At 40.2% G+C, this 25,757-nt stretch overlaps 1 pseudogene; it reads left to right on the top strand.

Annotated features, from left to right (window-relative positions):
- The first annotated feature begins 1,978 nt into the window (after positions 1 to 1,978).
- LOC101426704 (heterogeneous nuclear ribonucleoprotein D-like pseudogene) lies at positions 1,979 to 21,836 on the top strand (annotated as a pseudogene).
- The last annotated feature ends 3,921 nt before the right edge of the window (positions 21,837 to 25,757 follow it).

Genomic DNA, 25,757 nt, shown 5'->3' with positions numbered 1-25,757 from the left:
CCCTGGTTGTTGGTGCGTGGGACTGTAAACGCAAATCGCGGACAGTCTCGCGGGTGAAGAGGAATAGAGAAAAAGCAGTCCTTGATGTCAATGGTTGCTGCATGAAAATGTTGGGGGACTGCAGTGGGGTGCGGGCATCCTGGCTGAGGTGACCCCATTGGTTTGATATGCTTGTTGATCTCGCGGAGATCGTGGAGAAGGCGGTATTTGCCAGTGCTCTTTTTGCTGATGACAAAGACTGGTGAATTGTAGGGACTAGTGGATGACTCTATGTGCCCTGCCTGTAGCTGCTCTTGGACGAGGGCAGAGAGAGCTTGTAATTTGTGAGCTGGTAAGGGCCACTGCTCGACCCAGATGGGCTCCTCTGTGTCCCACTCCAGAGGAATAGGGTCAGGTCTTGAGATGTGAGCAGTGGCCCCTAGTGGGGGGGGGCAGCGCAGCTGAGAAGGCCTCTGTGGTAATTCGGGCCTTTAACTGGCTGAGGACATCTCTCCCCCATAAGATGGTCTGGACAGACGAAAGGACGAGTGGGCGAATTTGGCCTTCATGGCCTTCCCGGTCGCTCCAATGCAGAGGCTGGGACGTTTTCCAGGAGGTAGTGGCTCCCGTGGCGCCGATGACTTGAAGGCCGGTTTCTAGGGGCCAGTGATTGAACGCAGCGACTTCAAAGGGAACACAGGAGACTTCAGCGCCGGAATCCAGGAGCCCATCGAGCCATTGCCCATCAATTTTAAGCTCCAATGAGGGTCTCTGGCGGTGCATGATGGGCATCATCCACATTATGGCTTGGGAATTCTTCTGGGGGCCTCTTGGGTGTGGGGCTGAGGCCTGCCCCGCTGGGAGTTTAAAGGCTGCTGAGGACTTTGGGCAGAACGGCAGTCACGGGCCCAGTGATATCCTTTCCCACAGCGCGGACATGGCGTAGAAGGGCCCCTTGGCCACTGCAACGGCGGGTCTGAGCGAGGCGCTGGGCCTGGTTGGGAGCACTCGCGGACGAAGTGGCCGGGCTGGCTGCACCGAAAGCAGACAGAAGTGGGGCCAGATGAAACAGCCATGGCAGAGGCAAGGGCAGTAGTGAGTGTTTTGACTTGTGGGTCGACGTCACGGCAAGCAAGGACCCATTCGTGCAGAGCCTTGTTGCGTATGGGAAGGACTACGGTCCGGAACGGCGCAAGGCACCCATCAATGACTAACTCTTTGGCTAACGCAAATTGGGCATCCTCGCTGGAAATTTTCCATTGACAAGCTTCCAGGACGCGGGTGACAAATGCTGGGAAGGTCTCACTGGAGTCCTGAAGCAGCTGCGCGAGCTTGGTGGGCTGCTTGGTGGAAACTAGAGAGAATGACCGCTGGACGAGGACTTTTACCCGGTGCCAAAACCCTGGGTCAGTTTCGAGATAAGAATGAGGGTTTGCATAATTGTTGGTGCCCATGTATGCATCGGAGGGATCGAGGACGCCGGCTTGGGCATTTTCCACGATTTGCCGGTCAACAGCCGCTTGGTAATGGGTGCGCCATTCAATGAATTGACCCGGCGTTAAGATGGCACGGGCTAGTGCAATCCAGTCATATGGGAGAACGAGTTGGGTCCCCAACTCCTCAAGTAGTTGCTGCGCATAAGGGCTGCCAATCCCGTCTTCCTTTACAGCTTTGCGGAGGGTTCTGACCTCTTCCGCTGTAAAGGGTAGCCAAGTTTGGGGTCGCTGTGGCATAGGCTGCGGATTCAGCGGATACAGCTGAGGGGTTTGAGAAGGTGTGGCACCGGGGACCGATGGAGCAGCCAAGGCAGGTGAAGGACTATTGCTGTACGGCGGCAGCAAGGGATAAGTGGAACACGGGTGAGAAAATGGTGGCTTAGTGGCTTCCAGGCAACAACAAGATGGAGGCGGGACCCTTTCGGGCACCGGCCAAGATGGTGGAGCAGCCACATCCGGCAGCAGACAAAATGGTGCGAGGGGCGTTTCCGGTTTAGCGGAAGATGGCGACCATGCAGTTTCCGGGCCTGAACCGGATGCTGACTGGGCAGGAAGAGGCGGGTAGAGGCGGGAGGAGGAGGACACCAGCGGAGAAGAAGCCGGATGTGCGCCATCTTGGGCAGAAGTGGGGGAAGAAGGCGGAAGTCCGCCATCTTGGGGAGCGGCAGGAGTGGTTTCTGTCTGCTGCGGGGAGCTCGGGCGGGGAGGTTCGTGCTCGAGAGCAGCAGCAAGTTGGTTAGACAGAGAGTCAGTGTCGGCGGACTCATCGGGATCACAGTCTAGAGGCCATTTGGGAGAAGCTTCATAAACGGCTTCGGTCGGAGCGCCAAGGAGACAGGCGCGAATGGCAACGAGAACGGGTAAGAGGCCTGTTGGGAAGGTGCGTTTCTCGTGCTCCATGGCGGAAGTGACTCGATCTATGAGTCGAGAGTATGTGTCCGGGCTCCAAAGTTGGCAGGTGGCGAGCCACGGATTAAAAGGGAGCAAGAGATCCCAGTACCTTTGGAGCTGCCGCAAGGAAATGCGGACTCCATTGGCATCGAGCAGGGCAGCGAGGGCCCTGACCTGCGGCGCCTGACGCAATGACAAAGAGGCGCCCATGACGGGATAGGGACGGGACGACGGCGAGGGGTCCCTTGGGGCTCATCCGGGCGAGGGGTCCCTACCTGGAGAGGAGGACAATCACAGCAGCAGCAGCAGCAGAGAGGGGCCGGGGGAGGAGCTGCCATGTTGGGCGCCAGTTGTAGCTGAGCGAGAGGGTTTCGTCCTCGCTCAGGCCCAAGAGTCGGGGGGGCTTGCTCCTGCCGAACCGCTGGCGGGGGGTGCTCCAAGAGGGAACACCGGTTCTCCAGGCGTGGGGGACGCGCAGTTGAGGAAAAACCACGGAGACCGCTTGAGCACAAGAACAGGTCTCGAAAATCTTTGTTATCCTAAGTTAGGCAAAACTTTCTTATATAAGGCAGAAAAAGCATGATCTCTAAAAGAAAACACTGATAAATTGAACTTCATCAAAATTACAAACTTCTACCTACCCTTTAAAAGACTGGTAAAGAAATTAAAACACAAGTCACAGACTGGGAGAGGATGTTTGCAAAACATATTCTATAATATAGAATCTATATATATACAAGAAAATACAGCAAAATATCAAAAATCAATATAAGAAAGCAAACAACCTAATTTAAAAATGGGCAAAAGATTTGAATAGACACTTCATCAAAGAAAATATATAGACTATCAATGAACAAGAAAATGAAATTAAGGAAAAATTTTATTTAAAATTTTATCAAAAATAAAATATGTAAGAGTAATTTTAATGATAAGAGTGTAAGATGTATACACTGAAAACTATAAAATGTTGAAGAAACTAAGGACAACCCAAATTTTTAAAAAAGACTTTTCATATTCAGGATTAGAAGACCATATTGTTGGCTTTTGAGAAAAATGGCATCAGAGTAGGCAGGCAGGGCTCAACTCTCACAAAAACAAAGAAGAAAGGGCCAAAAGCTGTCTGAGGGACCTGCTTTGGGAGTCAGCAGATCAAGACAGTGCTACACAACCCCCATGACAGAGAGATGAAGAACAGGAAACAACAAATGTGAGTTACTAAACCCCTCAGTGGCCAGAAGGGAGCCCATCCCCCACCCTCAAGACCTGCAGCCTGGACCAAAAAAGGGAAAAGTTTTAAATATGTGGAGATTAAACAACACAGTTAAATAATCAGTGGATGAAAGATGAAATTGGAAGAGAATTCAGCAAATATCTTGAGATGAATGGAAATGAGAACACAACATATCAAAACCTATGTGAGAATGCAAAGGCAGTACAGAAAGGGAAATTTATTGCTCTCAATGCTTACATTCAAAAAGAGAAAATGCTAAAACCTGCACACCTACAGGAATTAGAAAAAGAACAGCAAACTAATGCCAAACCAAAGCAAAGACAAGAAATAAGAAAGGTCAGAGCAAAATTAAATGGAATCTTAAACGAAAACAATAGAGAGAATCAACAAAATCAAAAGTTGGTTCTTTGAGAAGAGCAACAAAATTGACAACCCATTTGCTAGATTGACCAAGGGTAAAAAAAGGAGAAAATGCCAATAAATAAAATCAGAAATGAGAGGGGGAAAATTAGCACTGATCTTGAAGAAATAAGAGAGATCTTAAGAGAATGTACACCAAAAAACTAGAGATGTATTCAAGTTAGACAAATTCCTAGAAACACATGAACAAACTACATGACCCTAAAAGAAATAGAAGACCTCAACAAACCAGTCACAGGGGAAGAGATTGAAACAGTCATCAAAGCCTCCCAAAAATGAAAACCCCAGGACCAGATGGCTTCACAAGTGAATTCTACCAATCATTCAAAGACAATCTAATACCAATCTTGCTCGGGCTCTTCCAAAAATTTGAACAGAAAAGAACATTACTGTAGCAGTTTGATATAGTTATGAATTTAAAAGGAGATATTGGATTATGTTTGTAAACTGGTTTGTCTAAAGATTCACTTTTGCTTAATTAAATTATGATTAGGGCTTTGATTGGGCCACATCAGTAGGGCATTGAGTCCCCACCCCTCGGTGGAGATAAAAGACAGGGCAAAAGAAGAAAGTTGGAATTTTGAGCTGAAGCCCTGGGAAGTAAGCACAAAGAAGAGCTTGCTTGTGAGGAAAGAGAAGCCAGCCCCAGGAAAAGAGGAACTCTGAGCCCAGAGAGAAGCAATCTCCAGGAAGAGAGGAACCCAGGAAACCTGAAACTTGGCAGACATCAGCAGCCATCTTGCTCCAACATGTGGCAAAAGACTTTGGTGAGAGAAGTAATTTATGCTTTATGGCCTGGTAACTGTAAGCTTCTACCAAACAAAAAACCAACCAGTTTCTGGTATTTTGCATCAGCACCCCTTTGGCTGAATAATACAGCTACCAAACTCATTCTATAAAGCCAACATCACCCTAATATCAAAACCACATAAACATACTATGAAAAAGGAAAATCACAGCCCAATATCTCTAATGAATACAGATGCAAAAGTCCTCAACAAAATACTTGCGAACCATAATCAAAAGCACATTAAAAGAATTATACACCATGATCAAGTGGGTTTCATCCCAGGTATGCAAGGGTTTTTCAACACAAGAAAATTGATTTGTGTAATAAACCATATTAATAATTGAAGAAGAAAAGTCACACAATCCTTTCAATTGATGCAGAAAAAGCATTTACAAAATACAGCACCATTTCTTGAGAAACACACTCCAAAAGTTAGGAAGAGAAGGAAGATTTCTCAATATAGTAATGTGCATATATGAAAAACTTTCATCTAGCACTGTACTCAATGATGAAAGTCTGAAAGCTGTCCTCCTGAGATCAGGAACAAAACAAGGATGTCACCACTGCTATTCAATATTGAACTACATGCTCTAGCTAGAGCAATTGGGCTAGAGAAAGAAATAAAAGGTACCCAAATAGGAAAGGAAGAAGTGAAACTTTTGCTATTCGCAGATTATATATGATCCTACATCTAGAATATTGTGGAAACTGAGGCATGGTGGTCTCACAATGGGAGACGTGCTGTTTCCGTGGCTACGCTTTTAACATAGGAATGCAGCAATTAAGCCTTTCGAGTCAACAGGACAGAGCTGTCGGGCAGAGAAAAATACGAGCAAACACACTTTGTAGTTTGAAAGGAATACTAAATCTTTGTACTTTGAGATAAGTTCTTTAATTTATGAGTCTTGTTAATGTGTAGTTACACTGCTTGTTATCTCGATAGTTTGAGTATATATAATGCCACATGTAGAAAATAAAGTTGTCTGAGTAGTGACTACTCACAGACCCCCTGATCCCAGCTCTCTCTCTCTCTCTTTGTTTCACTCTCTCTTTCTCTCTTTCTTTCATTCCCGATACCTTTCGGGTCCAAATCTCCAACAAATATCTTGAAAAATCCACAATAAAGCTACTAGAATTAATAGACAAGTTCAACAAAGTGGTGAAATACAAGATAATAATGCAAAAATCAATAACATTTCTATACTCTATTGATGAGTAATCTGTGGAGGAAATCAGAAAAAAAGTCCATTTATAATAGTAACTAAAAGAATCAAATATTAAAAAGGAAAAGAAGTGATAGAATGGGACTCAGTTGTGGTTTCCCTAACCTTTGCTCTTCGTTCCCTTCTATTTGAACCTTTAGTCAATGCTGGAGTTGATAGGTGTACATCCAAGAGACTTGAATCTTTGGACTGTCCATGTGCCAGCTGGGCCCTGAGTCTCAACGGAGTTGCAACACCTACTCTTCAGTTCATTGGACTCACCCAGGACAACTAGCAAGGAGGTGATGATGGACAATCACCATACCAAGGAACCAAAAAGGCCTACAACTGCAAGCAAGAAGAGTCTTATCCATCAGCTGTATGGGACTGAAACCCGCTCTCAGTTAGAGGTGGATTGGATATCACCATCCCAGAATCCCCAGGAATGGGGAATGAGCTTTGTACTAGAGTGAACTTACTGGTATTCTACTATAGAATTATTGTGATTCTAGCAATGTAAGAACTTATATCATTGATGTGGAGGCAGTGGCCACTAGAGGTTCTGAGGTCAGGGAGAGGGAAAACAGGTGTAACATGGGGACATTTCGGGATTTGGGAATTGTCCTGAATGACATTGCAACAACAACAGACACAGGCCATTATGTATCTTGCCATAACCTACAGAATTGTGTGGAAGAGAGTATAAACTACAATGTAAACAATAATACATGCTTAGTGGCAATGCTCCAAAATGTGTTAATCAATTACAATGAATGTACCACGCTAATGAAGGATGTTGTTAATGGGGGTAAATGTGGTGGTGTGGGGAGCCGGGCATATGGGAATCCTTTTATTTTTTATGTAACATTTATGTAATCTAAATATCTTTTTTAAAAAAATAAAATTTTTTAAGGTGTTAAAATAAAAACTTAATGAAAAGAAATAAACCATAAATTTAATAAAATAATGGGGTGGAAGAAACAGGAAAAAAGGCTACTTTTTCTAATATATCTTGTGTTGAAGCTGTAACTTTAGAATCATGCAAATATTCTACATAACAATAAAACAAAATGAAATACAAAGAGCAATTTCTAAACATTTAAAGTAAAACAAAATAAAGAAACCTCAAAATATATATTGGTGGCAGTATAAATTTGCCCAGAGGAACTATCCCAAATGACTTTAAAACATAACAATTTGGCTATACATCCCTAGCAGGAAAAGGAACTTTTAAAAATTCTTTTCAGTAATGATATTCATGATAGTGTTGATATTATTCTGAGACCACTGTGTATGAAGTATGGAATAAAATGAGTAATTTTTTAAAAAGAAAAAGAATAAAATATTTCAGAATAAACTTAACCAAGGACATAAAGGACCTGTATTCAGAAAACAAGAAAACATTGGTGAAAGAAACTGAAGAAGAGTTAAATAAATGGAAGGACATTCTGTGTTTGTGGACTAGAAAACTAAATATCATTAAGATGTCAATTCTACCCAAACTGATTTACAGATTTAATACAATCCCAATAAAAATCTCAAAATCCTTTTTTGCAGAATGGAAAAGTCGATTATCAAATTTATTTAGAAGGATAAGGGGCTCCAAATAGCCAAAAATGTCTTTAAAAAAAGTATGAAATTGAAGGACTCTCACTTGACTTTAAAGCATGTTACTTAGCTACAGTGGTTTAAAAAAAAAAAATCATGGTACTGACATAAAGATAGACACATTAGCCAATGGAGCCAAAGTGAGAATTCATAAAAAGATCCTCACATCTATGGTCAAGTGATTTTTTACAAGGCTGTCAAGCCCTACTAGCTGGGCCAGAACAGTCTGTTCAACAAATGCTGCTGGGAGAACTTGATATCCATATCCAAAAGAAAGAAAAAAGATACTTTATACAAAAATTATCTCAAAATGGATCAAGGATCTAAATATAAAAGCTACAACCATAAAACTCCTAGAAGAAAATGTAGGAAAACATCTTCAAGATCTTGTGATAGGCAGTAGTTTCTTAAATTTTCTGCCCAAAGCACAAGCAATGAAAAAAAATATGTAAATGGGACCTCCTCAAAATTAAACCCTTTTGTTCTTCAAACGACTTTGTCAAGAAAGTAAAAAGGCAGCTTACTCAGTGGGAGAAAATGTTTGGAAGCCACATATTCAGTAAGGACTTGATATCCATGTTATATGTATTAGTCAGTCAAAGGGGTGCTGATGCAAAGTACCAGAAATCTGTTGGCTTTTATAAAAGGTATTTATTTTGGGTAAAAGCTTGTAATTACAAGGCCCTAAAGAGTCCAACTCAAGGCTTATTTCTCACCAAAGTCAGCTGCCATGTGTTGAAGCATGATGGTGGGCAATCTCTGCCTGGTCTCTCCTTCCTCCTTCCTCTTAAGGCTCCATAGGCCCAACTTCTTCCAACCTCAGCTGTAGGCTGGCATGAGGGCTTGTCTCTCAGGACTTCCTATATCAGTCTAGGATAGGGCTCATTTTTTTCTAGGCTTTCGCAGCTGCTCAGCTGCTCTATTCTCTTCAACTGCAAACTATCAGGTGAATAGCTCATCTGTCCCCAGGGCCCAGAATCAAACATGTCAGAGCTATCTCCTCTTCTGTGTGTCTTCTTGAGTGACCGTCAGTTTATATAGGCCAAAGGGGGTGGAGACTTAACTCTAGCTACACCTTAATGATGCAGCCCAATCAGAAGCCCTAAATTGATTTTATCAAGTAAACATTATCAGAGGCCACTCACTGAATCTAATGCAATCAAAGGGCATTACACCTAGAGAAACAGACCAGTTTCCAAATAGAGTCCTTCTCTTTTTCTGGGATTCACAAAAATAATCTCAAACTTCCACATTATATAAAGAGTTCATACAGCTCAATAACAAAAAGACAAGCAACCCAATTAAGAAATGTAAAGAAGTCTTGATTATTATTTGCTTGTAAAATCATTTTCCAACCTTTCACTTGCAACCTCCTTGTGTCCCTGGGTCAAAGGTGAGTTTCTTATTGACAGCATATAGATGGATCATATTTCCTTATCCATTCTACTAATCTGTGTCTTTTGATTGGAGAGTTGAGTCCATTAATATTCAATGTTATTACTGTCAAGATGGTACTTACACTAGTCAATTTTTTCTTTAGGTTTATATGTGTCATATTTTATTTTTATTTCTTATTTTACCCTTTTAGTTATTCTTACTAATAATCTTCTTTTCTACACTCTCCTCCAACCCTCTCTTATTTTTTTTTCAGCCTGCAGAATGCCCTTTAGTATTTCTTGAAGGGCAGGACTCTTGTTGAAAAACTCTCTTAGTCTCTGTTTATCTGTGAACATTTTGAACTCTCCCTCATTTTTTAGTGCCAGCTTTGCTAGATACAGAATTCTTGGCTGGCAGTTATTTTTTCTTTTAGCACCTTAACTATGTCATACCACTGCCTTCTTAACCTCCATGGTTTCAGATGAGAAATCAGTACTTAACCTTATCAAGCTTCCCATATATGTGATAGATCTCTTTTCTCTTCCAGCTTTTGGAATTCTCTCTTTGTCTCGAGCATTTGACATTCTGGTAAGTATGTGCCTCAGAGCAGGACTGTTAGGATTTAAATTGTTTGGAGTTGTGCTTCCAGGACATGTACATTCATGTTCCTCTTGGGAGTTGGGGAATTTGAGGCCATTATTTCCTCCAATACTCTTTCTGCCCCCTTTCCCTTCTCTTCTTCCTCTGGGATGCCCATAATGCATATGTTTGTTTGTTTCATGTTGTCATTCAATTCCTTGAGTATCTGCTGAATTTTTTCTATTTTTTAATCTATCTGTTCTACTATTTGTATGATTTCAGATGTTCTATCTTCAATGTCACTAATTCTTTCCTCTGCCCATTCAAAGCTTCTGGTATGTGTTTTCAGCATATTTTTAATTTCTTGCATTGCACCATTCATCACCATCAGATCTGTAACTTTTTATGTATACTTACAATTTCTTCTGTATGTTCTCCCAGTGTCATTTTTTAAAGATTAATTAATTTATTTATTTACTCCCCCCCACACACATACATTGTTTTTTGCATTCGCTGTCTGCTCTCTGTGTCCATTCAGTGTGCGTTCTTCTATGTCTTCTTGTCTTCTCTTTAGGCAGCTCCAGGTACTGATCCTGGGACCTTCCAGAGTGGAAGAGAGGTTCTCAATTTCTTGTACCACCTCAGCTCCCTGATCTGCTGCCTCTCTTATTGTCTCTCCTCTGTGTCTCCTTTTGTTGTGTCATCTTGCTTTGCCAGCTCTGCATGCAGGCCAGCACTTCACATGGGTCAGCTCTCTGCTCAGGACAGCTCACCTTCACCAGGAGGCCCTGGGAATCAAGCCCTGGACTTCCTATATGATAGATAGGAGCCACATCCATTTTCCCCAGTGTCTTCTTAATATTTTTATTTCTTCCTTCATTTCATTAAGTTGATTCATATTTGCATGGACATCTTTAGTTAGTTGGTCCACATTCTGTGTCTCCTCCTGCTTTTTAGATTGTTCATTAGACTGGGCCATGTCTTCCTGCTTCTTCGTATGACTTGTAACTTTTTTGCTCTTATCTAGGCATCTGTTTATCTTCATGGGCTTATTTGGTTGATTAGCTTCTCTTTCTGCTCTGGGGTTTTATTTCATTTTGTTTGGATCCTCTTTGACACTTGGTTCCACTTATTCTATATCCTTGCAGTTGTCCATATTCCTCTCCCCCTCAAAAAATTAAGACCATAAGAAAGGAAAGTAAAAAGGAGAGTAAAAATACTTTTTAAAAAAGGGATGGAAATGAAACCATAAAAGAGTTAGGGGGAAAAAATGAGTAATAAGAGGGAATAAGAGTTTTTAAAGGTAGAAAAAATGAATAGGAAAAAATAAAATACTGGAAAGAGGAGAAGAAAAGAAAGAAAATCAAGACTAGACAGGAGAGGGTGGGGAGTGGTGTATATAGGAACTTCTTATTTTTTTTTATGTTTTTTTATGTAATGTTCTTTGTGATCTATTAACTTTAATTTTAAAAAGTGTAAAAAATTTTGAAAAAAGAAAATATAGGGGAAAAAACTAAACAAGAGAAAGTAGAACAAAAGAAAAGAAAAGGAAGAGGGAATAATGAATGAAAGAAAAGAAATAAAGACAATAAGGAGAAAAAAGAAACAAAGGGGGAAAAACCACACAAAAAACAGGTCTTTTTCTCAGGGCACTAGCAACTATCTCAGGCAGCCAGTGCTCTCTAATCAATTACCTGCATCCCACCTTCTGTAGGTAAGGTACTTGAATATAGAGAAAAAAATAAAGAATAAAGAATTTTAAAAATTAATTAATTAAAAACCTAAAAAAAAAAAAACAAAAAAACCCAACTCAGTCTAAAATGGGCAAAAGACCTGAATAGACATTTTTCTGAAGAAGAAATACAAATGGCTAAAAAAAAAAAAACCATGAAAAACTATTTAGCGTAGTAAATCCACATGTGAAATATGAATATGGATAAATTGCGCAAATGACCTTTATTCTTTGAAGCCAAACAAATGTTAATAGTACAAAATGTTAATATCAGACCAAAAAAACATTATGCTAAGTGAAAGAAACCAGACACAAAGTACTACATGTTGTATGATTCAATTTATATGAAAAGTAAATATAAATGAATTTATAAAGATGAAATTAGATTAGTGGCTATGTAGGACTGGTGAGGGACTGCTAAGGGGTGTGGAGTTTTTCTTTTTGGAGTAATGAAATTGTTCTAAAATTTTTTGCGGTGATGAATTCACAACATTTTGTTTATACTAAAAACTATTGATAATACACTTTGAATAGATTGTATGGTATGACTATCTCAATAAAACTGCTTAATAAGCAAGAAGAGGCAGAAATAGCTGTGTATAGCAAGGGGAGCATAGAGATTGAAAGGTGAAGAATTTTCTTGTTTTTTGTTTTTGTTTTTGTTAATTATTGTCATTAAAATAATGGAAATGCTCTAATAATGATTGAAGTGATGGATGCACAACTCTGATTATACCCAAATACCATTGACTGTGCACTTTGGATGAATTGTATGCTTTATTAATATGTATCAATAAAATTGATTTGTCCAAAAAATTAAATAAATACATAAATAAATAAAAGTAAAAGAGAAACCTTTAAAAAATCTCAGTCTAATCCCCTGTCACAAAGCTGCTTGTCCCGCAGTTCCCTCCCCCGAGGAACTGCTAAGTGCCTAAAAACCTGCTGGATCGCTCTTTGGCTCCCTTCTTTTTCTTGGCCAGTTGGGCACCGAACAGCTTGCTAGGTGCGTCTCCCTGCCCCTCTTTTCCTTAGGCCGGTAGGCCATCTGGCCCAGTTCCTCTCTCTCCCAGGACAGGTGGGAGTGACAGTCCACCTGGTCAGATTCCTCCTCCCCTCTCTGTGGAGTCACTTCAGCACTGGCTGGCGTCTCTCGTTTTCTCAGAATCAGCTGAGATCCAGTCCATCTGCCCTATCTCCCTCCGCCCCACCTATTCCCCTCTCCACCTGGGCAAGCTGGTTGCTGGTCCCCACAACTATTTGCCCTGCAGCGTCCCCACCTCCATAGACTGCTGGGCACTGGGACACACCCCTGGTCCCCAGGGGCTTTCCTCACTCTTAGAACTGGTTGAACACTGGTCTTCCTGCCAAATTACTTCCCTGGCTTCCCTCTCCCTCTGAACTGCCTAGGCATTGGCTTGCCTGTCCTATCTCCTATGGCTTCCCTCTCCCCTCACCCAACTGGGTCATCCCTCTCTAGCTCCTTCTCTTGATTGCGCTCATGATCCTGTGGCTTTCCTTCTGCCAGGTTAACCTGCCTACCTTCCCGTAGTTTCTGAAGGAGTGCAGCCTGCCATTCCCTACTCTGCCATCTTGGATCCTCCCAAAAGACTTGAATAGACATTTCTCCAAAGAGGAAATACAAATGGCCAAAAAGCACATGAAAACATGTTCAACATCATTGGCTAGCAGAGAAATGCTAATCAAAACTAAAATGAGATACTATTTAACAACTTATATAATGGTCATTATTTCAAAAACAGAAACCTGCAACTGCTGGAAAAGATGTGGAGAAACAGGAACACTCCTTCACTGTTGGTGGGAATGTAGATGGTACAACCTCTATGGAGGACAATTGTCAGTACCTCAAGAAGCAGAATATAGAACTGCTGTATGATCCAGCAATCTTGTTACTAAGAATATATTCAGAAGAACTGAAAACAAGGACGTGAACTGACATTTGCACATGATGTTCATAGCAATTATTTACAATTGCTAAAATATGAAACCAGACCAAGTGTCCATCAACCAATGAATGGATAAACAAAATGTGGTTTATCCATACAATAATACTATTTATCTGTAAGAAGAAATGAAATCAGGATGATTATGACAACATGGATGAAGCCTGAGGATGTTATATTAAGTGAAATGTCGGACACAAAAGGACAAATATTGTATGGTCTCACTAATATAAACTAAATAGTTTGAGTAAGCTCTAGAGGTAAAATCTAGAATATAGGTTACTAGGAGATAAAAGATGAGTCAAGAGTGGAAGATGATGCTTAATGTATGCACCATCATTAATAAGGTTGTAAAAGGGTGGAAATGACAAGTTGAGAGTAAAACATTGTAATAAGTATAACTAACACTGCTGCTTTATAAATATGATTGTGGCTGGAAGATATAGTCTGTGGAAGTAAATGTCAATTAAAAGGAAACTAGAGAACAATCTAGGAAATGTATAATATAGTGATTTTTGTGTTGAATAAAAATTGTCGTTAATAGTATAAATATAAGAATGTTCTTCTTGGAGAGAATGTGACTTCTGAGAAGATGGACGATGAGAGAGGCAGAAGGATCACTTCTCTCCTAGAAAAAATAGCTAGAAGTCAGGTGGAGACTATCCGGAGGGCTGCTCTGGGGCTCAGGATACTAAGAGACGGTGAGACACCACCCAGAAAACAGAGGGGCAAAGGAAAGGAGTCTCATCTGGCTGAAAAATCCCTAGTAGAACTACAAAAGCAGCTGTGGGCCATCTTCCTCCCACTTAAGGAAAAAATAGCAGACTATGGACTGCAGTGGCTGTGCAGTGAGGGGGTTGCAGTGGTCCTCTTCCCCAAGAAAGAAGACAGGGAAGGACACAGCCTGCAACAAGTTCAGATTTTGGTTACTGAATGTGGTCTGCTGCATTGGAGGGGTCGCACATGTCCAGGCTGAGTGAAACTGAGACATTGCTTGCCCTGAGAGTCTGCAGGGAGCTAAAGATAATTTGCCTTCTCAAACACCTTCCCTACTGCCCAGGCTTTTTGCTGAGTTGGCAGAAGGAGGGGCAGTGCAGCCAGCCAAAGGTATAGAACAGCTTCTGAGAAAGATTGTTTGTGTGGCTTGGCCAGCCCTGAGGAAGTTTCTTCTGCACTGCCCACCCTCCAGAGGATTTACACTGAATGCATTCCCTCCTAGCACCTGGGGTCTCAGCTGAGCAGTCTGCCCAAGATTGCCTTCTGCTGACAAGACAAAAAAAATGCATGAAAATGAAAAATAATAATAAATAAATAAATAGGCAAGCAGGTATTTTTACTGCCACCTTCTCCAAGGCCCTTGAAAACTGTCCTGTAACCCATTACTAGGTGCTTGGCCCAGGTCTGAGCAGTTAAACAGGAGCAATCCTAAATATCTAGGATAAGTTGAACCAAGAGTCAAAGAAGATTGGTAATACACAGCTAATTAACAGTAAATCCCCAGGCAAAAGAGAGAAACTGAACATCAGGGTAAACTCAGCATCAGAATCAGATGCCTAGACATCAGCAAAAAATTAAGTCATACAAAGAAAAAAGAAAATGTGACTAAGGCAAAGGAACAAATCAAAGCTCCATATGAGACACAGGACCTGAAACAGCTAATCAATGAGCTTCATACAAATCTTCTAAATGAAATCATGGATTTGAGGGACAACATGGCTAAAGAGTGCAAACTATAGTGTAAACTATAATCCATGCTTAATGGCAGTGCTCCAAAATGCATTCATCAATTGCAATGAATGTACCACACTAATGAAGGATATTATTAATGTGGGAAAATGTGAGAGGTGAGGGGAGTGGCACATATAGGAATTCCCTATATATTTTTTATGTAACATTTATGTAATCTAAGTATCTTTTTTAAAAAAAAAATATATATATATATATATAAAACAAAAAAATTATAACAAAAAAGAGGAATAAAAACATTAAGGAGACTGGGTGAGCACAAAGGAAAATTTGAAATCTTGGATAGAAAAATAACAGAGCTTATGGGAATGAAAGACACAATAAGTGAGATTAAAAATACAATAGAGGGAAGCAGATGTGGCTCATGATTGGGCTTTCATCTACCATATGGGAGGACCCAAGTTTGATCCCTGGGACCTCCTGGTAAAGGCATGCCTGTGCAGCAAGCCATGCAGCAAGATGATGATACAACGAAAAGAGAGACGAAGGGGAGAGTCAAGGCAAGATGCAACAGAAACCAGGAACTGAGGTGGCGCAAGTGACAGAGAAACTTTCTCCACATTGGAGGGCCCCAGGATCAAATCCCAGTGAATCCTGGAGGAGAAAATGAGAAAGAGAAGAAAAAAGAGAAATAGACACAGATCACACAGCAAATGGACACAAACAGCAAAAACAACAGGGTGGGAGGAGGGGGAGAAAAAAACTAATAAAAATTTTTAAAAAATACAATAGAGGCACACAACAGAAGATTTGAAATCATGGGATAAAGATGTCTCCATGTGTCCCTGTCACAGCAACATAAAGGAAAGAACAACTGAAATTGAAAAGAGAGAGAAAAGAATGAAAAAATTGAGCAGGGGTTCAGGAGTTAAACAATAACACAAAGTGCACCAATATATGTGTTATGGGAGTTCCAGAAGAAGATGAGAAGGGAAAAGGGGCAGAGAGAGTATTTAAGGAAATAATGGTCAAAAATTTCCCAACTCTCATAAAAGATATGAATACACACGTTTAGGAAGCATAGCGTACTCCAATTATATAGACTAATACAAATACCCCAAGACATATAATGTTTAGAATGAAAAATGTCAAAAATAAAGAGAAAATTCTGAAAACAGCAAGGGAAAAGTGAGATATCACATACAAGGGACATCCAATAAGACTTAGTGCAGGCTTCTCTTCAGAAACTACAGAAGCAAGAAAGCAGTGTTATGATATATTTAAGGTACTGAAAGAGAAAAACTGCCAGCCAATAATTCTTTATCTGACAAAACTGTCCCTCACATATAATGGTGAGTTTAAAATATTCACAGATAAACAGAAATTAAGAGAGTTCATAAACAAGAATCCAGCTCTGCAGGAAACACTAACGGGATTTCTGTAGCCTGAAAAGAAAAGAAGAAAAAGGCTTAGAGGACAGTGTAGCAATGAAGACATCAGAAAGGGTAACCAAAAAGATTTTAAAATGGGGAAAAAATAAGATATAACTTATGAAAGCCAAAGGATAAAATGATTGAAGTAATGTCTTTAGAGTAATAACATTAAATATTAATGGATTAAACTCCCCAATCAAAAGACACAGACTGACAGAATGGATAAGAAAACATGAGCTGTTCATATGCTGTCTTGAGGAAACTCACCTTAGGCCCAAGGACACAAATAGACTAAAAGTGAAAGGTTGGAAAAAGAATATTTCACACAAATAATAATCAAAGTCAGACAAACAGACTTTGAATGCAAAAAAAAAAAAAGTGATAAGAGATGTAGGTCATTATATATTAATAAAATGGACAATCCACCAAGAAGAAATAACAGTCATAAATATCTATGCACCTAACCAGGGTGTCCCAAAACATACGAGGAAAACTCTGGCAAAGCTGAAAGGAAAAGTAGATATCTCTACAATAATAGTTGGAGACTCCAACACAACACTCACATCAATAAATAGAACCACTAGACAGAAGATCAACAAAGAAATAGAGAACTTGAACAATATGGTAAATGAGCTGTACCTGACAGACATACACAGAGCATTTCACCTCAAATCAACAGATAATACATTCTTCTCAAGTGCGCATGGATCTTTCTCCAAGATAGACCACATTTTGGGCCACAACACAGCTCTGAATTATACAAAGCACCTTCTCTGATCATAATGGAATGAAGCTAGAAATCAATAATGGGCAGAAGAGGGGAAATTTGCAAATATATGGAGGCTAAACAACACTCTCCTAAATGATCAGTGGGTTAAAGATAAATTAATGGATATCTCAAGATGAATGAAAACTAGAACACAATTTATCAAAAATTATGTGATACAGTGAAGGAAGTGCTGAGAAGGAAATTTATAGCCCTAAACATCTATATTAAAAAAGAAGGAAGAGCTAAAATCAGAGATCTAATTGAATACCTGAGAAACTAGAAAAAGAAGAGCAAGCCAATCCCAAAGCAAGCAGAAAGAAAGAAATAACAAAGCTTAGAGCAGAAATAAATGAAATTGAGAACAACAGCAGCCAAAAAAACTAAAAAAAACAAAAAACAATAATTCAACAAAACCAAAAGCTGGTTCTTTGAGAAAATCAATAAAATCAACAAATCCTTGCAAGACCAACAAAGAAAAAAAGAGAGAAAGTGCAAATAAATAAAATCAGCAATGAAAGGGGCACATTATGACTGACCCCACAGAAATAAAATTGATCATAAGAGGATATTATGAGAAACTGTATACCAACAGATTAGACAACCTAGATGAAATGCACAAATTCCTAGAAATTCATGCACAACCTACATTGGCTCTACAAGAAATACAGTACAGGCCACTGTATATTCAGCCATAGCCTACAGAGTCAAATGGGAAAGAGTGTAAACTACAATGTAAACTATAATCCATGCTTAGTGGCAAAGATCCAAAATGTGTTTATCAATTGCAATGAATTTACCACACTGATGAAAGATGTTACTAAAATGGGAGGTGTGGGGATCAAGGTATATGAGAATCTCCTATATATTCTCTGTAACAATTATGTAATCAAAGTATCTTTTTTATAAAGTTTAAAAAGTGAAAGAAAGGAAGAAAGAAAAAAAGAAATACAGGAACTCAACTAGCCAATCACAAGAGAAGAGATGGAATTAGTCATCAAAAATATTCCAACAAAGAAAAGTCCAGGACCACATGCCTTCACAGGTGAATTCTGTCAAACACTTTGAGAAAAGTAAATACCAGTCCTGGGAAGCAGACATGACTCAACTGATAGAGCATCCATCTACCATATGGAAGGTCCAGTGTTTGATCCCCAAGGCCTACTGACCCATGTGGTGAGCTGGCCCATGTGCAGTGCTGCCGCACACAAGGAGTGCTGTGCCATGCAGGGGTGACCCCATGTAGGGGTGCCCCATGAGCAAAGTGTGCGCCCTGCAAGGAGAGCCACCCTGCATGAAAAAAACACAGCCCACCTAGGAGTGGCAATGCACACATGGAGAGCTAATGCAGCAAGATGACACAACAAAAATGACGCAATTTCCCAGGGCCGCCTGATAATGCAAGTGGATGCAGAAGAACACACAGCGAATGGACACAGAGAGCACACAACGGGGGTGAAGGGAAGAGAAATAAATAAAATAAATCTTAAAAAAAAATACCAATCCTGTTTAAACTCTTCTGAAACTTTGAAAAGGAGGGAAAATTACCGAACACATTTTATGAAGTCAACATCACCCTAATACCAAAGCCAGATGAAGATACTACAAGAAAAGAAAAATTATAGACCAATCTGTATAATGAACATAGATACCAAAATTCTCAACAAAATGCATGCAAACTGAATCCAACAGCATATAAAAAGAAGTATACATCACAGTCAAGTTGGACTTCATTCCTGGTATTCAAGGGTGGTTCAACATAAGAAAATCAATTAACATAATATATCACATTAACAAATCGAAGGGAAATAAACCACATGGTAGTCTCGATTGATATAGAAAAGACATTTCACAAAATCGAGCCTCCTTTCTTGTTTAAAAAAAACACTCCAAAAGATAGGTATGAAGGAAAATTCCTCGAAATAATAAAGGGCATATACGAAAATCCCATGGCCAACATCATACTTAATGGGGAGAGGTTGAAAGTTTTCCCTCTAAGATCATGAACAAGACAAGGATACCCACTGTCACCACTATTATTCAACATTTTGCTAGAAGTTCTAGTGAGAGCAACTAGGCAAAAAATAAAAAATAAAAATAAAAGGTATCCAAATTGGAAAAGAGGAAGCAAAGCTCTCAGTATTCATAGATGATATGATACTATATTTAGAAAATCCAAAAATATCTGCAGAAAAGCTACTGGATCTAATAATGAGTTCAGCAAAGTGTCAGGATACAAGATCAACATGCAAAAATCAGTAGCATTTCTATACACTAGTAAGGAGCAATCTGAGGAGAAAATCAAGAAAAAAATTATATCTACAATAGCAACAAAAGACTCAATTATCTAGGAATTAATTTACCAGGAATGTAAAGGCTCTGTATCCAGAAAACTATGAAACACTGCTAAAATAAATAAAAGAACACCTAAACAGGGAAGCGGACTTGGCCCAATGGATAGGGCATCCGCCTACCACATGGGAGGTCCACGGTTCAAACTCTGGGCCTCCTTGACCCGTGTGGAGTTGGCCCATGTACAGTGCTGATGAACACAAGGAGTGTCATGCCACGCAGGGGTGTCCCCCACGTAGGGGAGCCCCACTCTCAAGGAATGCACCCCGTAAGGAGAGCCACCCAGCGTGAAAGAAAGTGCAGCCTGCCCAAGAATGGCACCACACACACGGAAAGCTGACACAACAAGATGACACAACAAAAAGAAACACAGATCCTGTGCTGCTGATGAGGATAGAAAGGATCACAGAAGAACACACAGCGAATGGACACAGAGAGCAGACAACCAGGGGCAGGGGGAAGGGAGAGAAATAAATTTAAAAATCTTTAAAAAATAAATATTAAAAAAAAGGAACACTTAAACAATGGAAGAACATTTCATGTCCATGGATTGGAAGACTAAACTTCGTGAAGATGTCAATTCTACCCAAACTGATTTATAGATTCAATGCAATACCAATCAAAATTCCAATAGGCTATTTTACAGAAATAGAAAAGTCAATTACCGAATTTATTTGGAAGAGAAAAAGGTCCTGAATAGCCAAAAACATCCTAAAAAAGAAGACTGAAATTGGAGAACTCACACTCCCTGACCTTGAAGTGTATTATAAAGCTACAGTGGTCAAAACGGCATGGTCTTGGTATAAAGATAGACACATTGATCAATGGAATCAACTTGAGAGTTCAGAAATAGATCCTCACATCTATGGTCAATTAATTTTTGATAAGTATACCAAGTTCACTTTTCTGGGACAGAACAGTCTCTTCAATAAACAGTGGTAGGAGAACTGGATATCCAAAACCAAAAGAATGAAAGAGGACCCTATCTCACTCTCTGTACAAGATAAATGGGACCTCCTCAAAATTAAGCACTTCTGTACCTCAAAGGACTTTGTAAAGAGGGAAAAAGGCAGCCTACTCAATGGGAGAAAATATTTGGAAATCACATATCTGACAAGGGTCTAATATCCATGGTATATAAAGAGAGCCTACAACTCAACAATGAAAAGACAAATGACCCAATTTTTTAAATGGGCAAAAGGCCTCAACAGGTATTTTTCTAAAGAAGATATACAAAATGGTGAAAAAAACACATGAAAAAGTGTTCACCATCGCTGGCTACTAGGGAAATGCAAATCAAAGCTACAATGAGATATCATTTCACACCTACTAGAATGGGTACTATTAAAAAGACAGAGCTGTTCCACTGCCATTTTAATCCAGCTCCATACAATGCTCTGCTCACCCCATTGCTGGGACTCCATCTGTGTGCCAGCACCCCCCTACCAACAACTCTGCCACCTTGGAAGACATGAACAAGTACAGCAAGTACAGAGAAATTCACAGAGGGAAACAAGACCAACGTGAACAAGAATCAGCAGAATAATTGGAAGATATCATTAGAGGCTTGAGCTGGGATACGAGCAAGAAAGATCTGACTCAGTATTTGTCTCAATTTGGGGAGGTTATAGACTGCACAATTAAAACAGATCCAGTTACTGAAAGATTAAGAGGATTTGGATTCGTGCTTTTCAAAGATGTTGCTAGTGTTGATAAGGTTTTGGAACTGAAGGAACACAAATTGGATGGCAAATTGATAGACCCAAAAAGAGTGAAGGCATTGAAAGGGAAAGAACACCTCAAAAATGTCTTGTGGGCTAATTGAGTACAGATTCGTCTAAAGAAAAATAAAAGAATATTTTGGAGCATTTGGAGAGATCAAAAATATTGAACTTCCTATGGGTACAAAAACAAATGAAAGAAGAGGATTTTGTTTTATCACGTATATAGATGAAGAGCCAGTAAAGAAATTATCAGAGAGCAGATATCATCAGATTGGTTCTGGGAAGTATGCACAACTCAAAGAGGTTTATAGGCAGCAACAGCAACAACAGAAAGGAGGAAGGGGGGCTGCAGTTGGTAGATGTAGTGGTCTTAGGGGTCATGGATGAGGTCAAGGCCAAAACTGGAACCAAGGATTTAATAACTATTATGATCAAGGATATGGGAATTACAATAATGCCTATGGTGGTGATCAAAACTGTGGTTATACTGGGTATAACTGTGGCTATAGATATGACAGGGATAGCAGACTGCAGTGGCCAACAGAGCACATATGGCAAGGCATCTCAAGGCATGGCAAAGACCAAAACAATTACCAGCCACACTAAAGGAGGACATTGGAAAAATGAGGAGAAAATGCTAAAGTAACCCATCTTGCAGGACTAGTTTGGAGATTGGTCTTCTGTTGATCTGATTATTTTGTAAAAGACTTCCTAGTGTACAAGATACAAGTGTGTCCAACTGCACATAACTACCAATTAGTTTTCTTTGTTTTTACTTTGTCCTTTGTCATCTGTGCTATGCCTTGGTGAGGATTTGTGTTTATACAAATTTTCTTTGTGTAATTTCATGTTAAACTTCAAATAAATGCTTCCTTATATGATTGCTTTTTAAAAAAAAAAAAAAGACAAAACTGAAAGTGTTGGAGAGGATATAGAGAGATAGAAATGCTTATTCACTATGGGTGGGAATGTAGAATGGTACAGACACTGAGGAAATCTGTTGGGCTATTCCTAAGGAAGTTAGTATAGATCTACCGTGTGACCTGGCAATACCACTACCCAGAAGAACTGAGAGCAATGACACAAACTTCTACACACCAATGTTCATAGAGACATTGTTCGCATTTGCCAAAAGATGGACACAGCCCAGATATCCATCAACTCACGAATGGATAAACAAATTGTGGTATATACATGAGATGAAATATTACTCAGCTGTAAGCAGAAATGAAGTCGTGAAGCATATGAAAACATGAATGAACCTGGAGGACATGTTCAGTGAAGCAAGCCAGGCACAGAGGCACAAAAGGACAAATATTGCATGACTTCACTATTATGAATTAAATATAGCATGCGAACTCATAGAGTTAATAGCTGGAATAGAAGTCACCAGAAAATAGAATGTAGTTAGAGAATGGGAAGCTGAGGTTTGATGTGTGCAGAATTGATAATATTTGATTGTAAATGTTTTGGAATGAATAGAAATGGTGGAAAGTATGTTGTAGGATTGGGTATGATAGTGATTTGGTTTTTCGTTGTTTTCTCTCTCTTTTTTTTGAGTAATGAAAATGCTCTAATATTGATTGAAGTGATTAATGCACAACTTGGTGATTATATCAAATGCCTTTGATTGTATACTTTAGATAAATTATATGGTTTATGAATTAAAAATTGGCAATAGGATGGGTTTGGGGGGGAAATACACCAAATGTAAGATATAAGATACAGATTATAATTACTTATAATGCTTTTATGATTCTCTGTCACAATTTGTTACAAATGTTTCACAAAAATGCAAGGTATTTGTGGTGGGGTGATAAACAGTTGCCCTGTATGATGTTATGCATGTTAGTTTTATAAGTTCACAACTTTTACTATACACTTATTTATGCATGTTCATGTGTGAAAGATATATCAATAAAATCCTCTTCTTTTACAAAGTTCTAAGAATATGGTGACACATGGGAAAATTACAACTCAATGTAATTTGTATAGACGATAGTTAACAGTGATATTGCAATATTTTGTAGCAACGGCAAGATTTTTTTCAATACTAAGGGACAACGATAGAGAGGTATAAGGGGGTATATGATTTTTCCTTGTGTGGTAGGAAAAAGGTTCTAAAGTTGATTGAGGTGATGACAACACAACTCTGTAATGAAAGTGAGAGCCACTGAGTATACACCTTGAATGGATTGTACAAAACACGGGCCTGTATAACACAGGGAATCCATTGGTGGATGATGGACTGTGGGTAACAGAACAACTATGAGAACATTTTCTCCTGAATGATAACAAATATATAATACTAATATAGGGTGTTGATAATTGGTTGGTTGGGAAAATATATACCAAATGCAAGATATGGACTATAGTTAGTAGTATTATTTTGACTATGCTCTTTCATAGTTTATAACAAATGTTTCACAACAATGCAAGGTGTTGGAGGTGGGGAGATGTATGGGCACCTTGGTTTTGTAAATTCACAAAATTTACTATACATTTATTGTTTATGTATGTTCACATGTAAATGATATACTTCAATAAAATTTTCTTTTTAAAAAAGGACAATATTGTTAAGATGAAAATATTTCCTAAACTGATCTACAAAAATCACTGCAATCTCTATCAAAATTGCAGCTGGAGGGGAGCAGCTGTGACTCAATCAGATGAGCTCCCATCTACCATATGGGAGGCCCTCAGTTCATGTCCCAGAGCCTCCTTGTGAAGGCAGGCTCGCCTACACGCTGCGGAGCGTCCGACGGCCCGGCCCGCAGATGCTGCGGAGTGCTGACTCAGCAAGGAGATGCAACAAAAAGAAGGGAGACAAGCAAGAACACAGAAGAGCCCACAGCGAATGGACAGAGAGCAGACAGTGCGCAAAAAGCCATGGGGGGGGGGGGGATAAAAAAATTGCAGCTGGAATTGTTGCAGAAATTGATAAACTGGTCCTAAATTTATATGCAAGAGTATGAAAGAGATCCAGAATAGCCATATTAATCTTTAAAACAAGAACAAAAAGGGGAGGGCTCATACTTCCTAATTTCAAAACTTACTATAAAGCTACACTAGACAAGACAGTGTGGTGCTGGCTTAAGGACAGAATTATAGACCAATGGAATAGAATTGAAAGTACATAAATAACTCCTACACTTGTAGTTAATTGATTTTCTACAAGGGTCCCAGGACAATTCAATAGGAAATGAATAGTCTTTTCAACAAGTGATGCTAGGGCAACAGAATAACCCAAATACAAAATTTGGACCCATACCCCATACTATGTACAAAAGATAACTGAAATGACCTAGAGACCTAATATAAGACCTCTTAGTGGAAAACATAGGAATAAATCTTTGTGACTATGGATTAGGGAATGGTTTCATAGCTATGACACCAAAAGAAATAATAGATACATTGGACTGCTACAAAATTAAAAACTTTTGTGCTTCAAAGACATCGTCAAGAAAGTAAAAAGACACTCCAGAGAGAACCAGCAAGATGGCAGCAGAGTAAGGAACTCCAAGAGTCAGCTCCTGCTGTATGGCAGTTAGAAAACACCCAGAGCTCTCTGGAGCTCTAGGTGGTGCCCATCCTCCACTGGAGGCCCAAGCTGCCTCGGGAGCTGTTCCGCGGCTGGAATTGAAAGCTCCACTTCCCCAAAACGGGGGAGGAAGAGACAGTTGGGCACCAATTTTAGCTAATGATGAGTAAATGCAGCGGGTGACAGGATAATCCTGAGAACAGCTAAGCTTAAGCCTGTCCAAATCAGAAAGAGGCTGGGAGCCGCCATCTTAACTCCGCACCTGGCAGAGGGGAAGCAGGGTGGACTGAGGATCCCAATGTGGTGGGGACCGGCTTCTTTCCATCCAGATCAGATTGCAGCTCTAGCCTATACCCTAGTGCCACCTCTAGCAGGGAGGAAGCGCCATCCTCTCCGGGAAATTACCGGCCAAGCTGCGGAGGTTGGTGATTATCCTACTCTGGCAGCTTGAGCTGCCCCAGGAGCTGTTCTGTGGCTGGAGTTGGAAGCTCCCTTTCCCAGAAACTGGAGAGGAGGAGACAGCAGCCAACTGGCTGCTGATTTCGGTTACTGATTGGTAGACATGGCTGGCTAAGAGATAACCCTGGGAACAGCTGGGGTGTGAACCAGCCCAAGTCAGAAAGAGGCCAGTGGCCACCATTCTGACTCCACCCCCAGCCTGAGAGGAAGCTGGGCTGACTGAAACTCTCAGTGTTGGCAGGAACCAGTTTCTTTCATGAAGATCAGCCTGCCTCCCTAGCCTAGGCTTCAGCCCTGCCTCTGGTGGGGAGGAGCCTGAGGAGCCCTGCACCAGCCTATGTAGGTAACTGCAGGTAAGTTTGGCTGGAATAGACTGAAAATCAGAAGTCTACCAGGGCAACTGCAGTCATCTTGGACCTGCACTACATAGACTGCTGCCCACACCTGCAGCTCCATTCTCTCCCAGGCAGGGGAGAAAGGGATGTGAAGCTTCATCAGTCTCTCTGGGCAACTACAGTTTAGGCCTG

The sequence above is a fragment of the Dasypus novemcinctus genome, chromosome 23 (assembly GCF_030445035.2).
Source record: "Dasypus novemcinctus isolate mDasNov1 chromosome 23, mDasNov1.1.hap2, whole genome shotgun sequence".
NCBI classification, from domain to species: Eukaryota; Metazoa; Chordata; class Mammalia; order Cingulata; family Dasypodidae; genus Dasypus; species Dasypus novemcinctus.
This window is presented reverse-complemented; position numbering and strand designations above follow the sequence as displayed.